Here is a 4,704-nt window from a genome sequence, read left to right on the forward strand (position 1 = left end):
TGTCAAATGTTAGATGAATATATATTTGGCTAGATATAGGTGTTTAATGTTTCACCTATATGAACATAGGAAATGTCATCTGACGACGAAAAAGATGTCATTACGTGCGAACACTGTGAAGACCAGCGCGGCCTGTGCGACCAAAATTTCCTTGTTGATGGTAGGCTCTTCAGCATCAAGCTGGATGAGACATTCGAAGTTGATACAGTAAGTCACTTTGTCAATTATTATTTGAATGCAAAACTTATGCTTCATTTGCTTCAACTTATAATTTTAAATTTTCACTATTCTACTAGCGCATCCCCTGCCATGCAAGAAATTTTGTCTTGGATAAGATAGGTTTTAGTGCTATAGATGATATGGAGGTAAAGAGAGTTTACTTGAAGACGGAGCATGGGTATACTTTCAACGTCAAATTATATAATGGAGACACATACACCCATTTTGAATGCAAAACTTGGCAAGCACTATGTAAGGCTTATGCATTTGAGCCTGATATGGTTATCACCTTTGATATTCGTCCGGAAGATGATATTGAAGGTAATATAGACATCTGGGTCGATGTGCAAACGCCTCCAGTTCTACCATTTGGTGAGTTTTTCTCAACCATGCATGCATATGTTTATGTCTTTGATACAGTTTATTCAAAAATAGTTGACAACTAATTTGTATTGTCAGCTTATTTCGGTTCAAGCAAACATGTCCGGCGCTTGGTAGACAGGACCTACTACTGCCCCGGGGCTCAACTAAACTGCGAGGAGATAAGTCATTATGTTTCATGGCTTGAGGATCTTAATACTGTCAAGACAAAAAAATTTCCTAAACTTAGAAATGTTAGTACTCAAAACGTGCGACCAATGGTGATCGTATTGAACTACGGTCACATCTATAATCGAAAGATGGTAAGATTTTAAATATTTGTCCTTAATTAGTGCATCTTTTGCATACATTATTTTTGAAGCTAAACTTTCATTGCTTAGTATATTAATTACTATACGATGTTCTTCAACAGGGACTTCCGATGACAGTTGTGCCTCAGTGGATCGAGACAAAAGGTCGCATGTCAATGGTTAGCTTACGACCAAGATTTCCTACATTGCACATGAGTGCATTCAGGATTTCTGAAAGCGAAGAATGCTTAATAGTGAAAGATTGGAGCAAAATTGTTAACGATCGCAGAGAAGTACTAGGGGGCAGCAAGGAGAAGCACAACCCAAGATTAGGAGACAGATTCATCTGCATTCTCCAGTATGATGAATCAGGAGAGCTATACATGTTCTATGCTATTCTACCTAAGAGGGAGCAGCAGGATCAGTAGCTACTAGTTCATGCTCTTAATTAGTACTTGTCTCATGTCCGTGTCCTGAACTTCGATGTTGGTGATGATTATGTTGAACTTGATGACATCTTTGCTTCTGTTACAAAGTGGATGTTTCCTCTTTAAGCTAGCCAGCGTTGATGATGATTAGATAGCTAGCGGTAATGACTATGATGATTAAATAGTGGTAATTAGACGACTATGATGATTTTTAGCTAGCTAGAGTTTATTTATTTATTAATATGCGATGATGATGATGATGATGACGACTACAACTCATTATAACGTAAAACAATCCTAAATTAAATTGATAACACAAATTTAATTGAAAAATACAAAATAAAACAAAAACCCACAACCATTTAGTACCTGTTGGTGTTACCAACCGGTACTAAAGGGCTCCCGGCCCCCGGAGCTGGCTCATGCCACGTAGTTCCCCTTTAGCACCGGTTCGTGCTAAACCGGTACTAAAGGGGGGGCCTTTAGTGCCGAAACTTTAGTGCCGGTTCCTAAACCGGCACTAAAGGGCCTTACGAACCGGTGCTATTGCCCGGTTCTGCACTAGTGAGCCTCGATGGCGTTGAAACAGGCCAGGGCGGCCTCGTCCCATAGCGGCCATCTACCATCGTCGGAATCAGGGGAAGTCACATTCCGCATCTAACTCCCGAGCAACCTCGAAGGTGAACTTGAAATCTGTCCACTCCACTTCCTCATTGTCCACAGTCCTCCTCCTACCATTGTTGTTCGATGGATGGGGGAGGGGGCTTGCTTGATGTCTATGGTCATGGGTGTTTTCGCCTTGGGCAATGCACCATTGAGGGAGAGGAGATGTGCATGGGGAGTTGCCGGAGAGGTGTGCCATCCTTTTACAGCCACAGGGGTAGGGGGTTGCTTGATGTTGGCAGTCATGGGAGTTTCGCTTCAGGAGATGCAACATTGAAGGAGAGATGTTGATGGGGAGTTGCCAGAGGGAGTAGAGAAATGGAGGAGGGTGTGCCATCCTTTTATAGCCGCAGGGGAGGGGGTTGCTTGATGTTGGCGGCCATGGGGGTTCCGCCTTGGGCAATATTCCATTGAGGGGGAGAATTTGTTGACGGGTAGTTGTCAGAGAGGGGAGTAGAGAAGTGGCTGAGGGTGTTCCATCCTTCTATTGTCATGGGCCATGGGGCGCAAGGTGGGTGTGGAGGGAATGGACACAACCAACCATTAATGGATAGCTAGGCAGGCGACCGACAACCATAAAGGGGTTCGTTTTCTGGTCGAAAATGCTATCGTGGAAAATATGGGCACACTAGAGAGGGAGAAAGAGGAAGAAGGGGTGAAATTTCCATTCCGCATGAGGCGATTGGATTGGAGCGAGCTCGATATCAGCCATGTAAGCCTCTAAATATGCGCTCGTGGGTAGTGAATTTGGAGCATCCTCTATTTCATTGGTGGGAGTGGGAAATCAGTCGGATGTTGTGTCCCTTGATTTATTGCACAAGGACATAATAATCCTTAACTTAAACTACTAGCTGAAGGCGATGCATCAAGATTCCCTTCCCTGCAATCGGCTATCCGAATGGCAAGCAGATGAAGGTGAATCGACAACCTCACCGTCGGAGCTGGGAAGGGAAGAGTTTGTTCGAGGCACCACTCACCATAGAAAAAAGAATGTTATGGCATTTTCATTCTATCGTGATAAATTCTATTTGAAGATATTTTTATACTTGTTAATAATTTGAGGGTGACGAGAAGCGAAGGAAACCGTGGTATATACAAAAAAAGAAATTATCAAGTCAGGGATCACATAAAGGAACCGTGAGGCGCATGTAGTGTTGTTGGTTTGTATACCTGATTAATCCCTTCCTTGAAAGTCACAATTAATCCCTTCTTTCGTACGATTGTGTTGTGTATGCAACTCAAATGGAGGATGGTCGCTTGTGCATGCACGCGCGGCCAAATTTCGTGTTTTGACCCTTTTCGCATAGAAATTCAAGATCTGACCCCTGTTGGATAGAATTTCTGGATTTGACCCTTTCGCTACCGCCAGGGGTTATGGCGGTAGGGTTAGACAGGCCACCGCCAGGGTCCGTGGCGGTAGGGTGCGACGAAGGGGAACGGTAGCCGTTTGCCCGAGCTGATGTGGATAAGTAACCTACCGCCAGGGGACCTGGCGGTAGCCTATCTAAACCTACCGCCAGAACCCCTGGCAGTAGGTGGTTTTGCCTATGAAAGTTTCTGTAACAAAATATCGAAGTGCCCTGGCGGTAGGTTGTGTGACCTTACCGCCAGGGTCCCTGGCGGTAGGGTCCTGTGTTTTACACATTCAAGTTTAATTGCTTGTTTCTTTTCACATCAATAATATAGAGGCTAAAAAACAGATCTCAAACAAATGGCATTACATACACAATAATAACACTTGAAGTACACACACATGTTTTTTATCATGAAAGTATATAGTCATTTCTTTTACCATGAAAGTATACTCATATTGACAAGAACAAATGGCATGAAGTTAACTTAATGTTCAAAATGAATTGATAATGAACAAAAGGCATTACAAGAGGTACATAGTTTCATTATTCATCGAGAACATAATTGAAAGACACAAGACAAACTAATAAGACGATTTGCTGATAATTTCGAAGAACGGGCAGACATCATCATCTTCAGAGCTCCTCGTATGTTAGGCCTGGCCGTGGAGACAGATACGGCAGCGGATCCACCGGTTCAGGCGGAGGCGGAACGCTGGTCGGCATCCGACCGTTCAAGCACTCCCACCTTGCCCTGCCCGCTGGAGTTTTCGCCTCCGCCCTTCCCCAGTTGATGATATCGAACGCAGATGCACTTGGGGTGGCATCCTGGCTCTCTCCTCCGCATTGCTTTCGAAGTAGATTCTCCGACCCAAATTGCTCAGGAGATAGTTGGAGTAATTCTGCGCAACTTCAATGTACGCTTCCCGGCGGACACGGCAGATACTTGCATCTGCCTCCATCTCTGCCTTCACTTTCTTCCACTCCTTCATGCTCTGCGACCAACCCGCGACATCGTCGAGGATCCGCTCTGCCCTCTCGTGCCACCGCTTTGCCCTCGTCGCCTCTAGGACCTCGTCTGAGACAGATCCCACCGGCTGCAGCAGCTCGGGGAAGGTCTCGTACATGTACGGGAGCGGCATCTCTGACGGAATCTGCTGCAGAGGAGTGGGAGGAGCAGGCGGTGATGGAGTCGGCGGTGCTTGCTCCAAGCTTTCGTACCTAAACATATAGATTCATCGCACAAAAGGTTCATCACCTTGAAAAAAAAATCTAAACCTAGGTTCATTTTGAGAGTTCAACATTTGTTTCCAACTACATCCACTACTTGAATCATCGCATATCAATATGCATCATCATATCATAACAAAT

The 4,704-nt window shown here is 44.6% G+C and overlaps 1 pseudogene; it reads right to left on the reverse strand.

Annotated features, from left to right (window-relative positions):
* Positions 1-3,969: 3,969 nt before the first annotated feature.
* LOC147966642 (uncharacterized) lies at positions 3,970-4,475 on the reverse strand (annotated as a pseudogene).
* Positions 4,476-4,704: the final 229 nt, after the last annotated feature.

This window comes from Triticum urartu, chromosome 6A, assembly GCF_056163025.1.
Source record: "Triticum urartu cultivar PI428250 chromosome 6A, HENAU_Tu73, whole genome shotgun sequence".
Taxonomy (NCBI): Eukaryota; Viridiplantae; Streptophyta; class Magnoliopsida; order Poales; family Poaceae; genus Triticum; species Triticum urartu.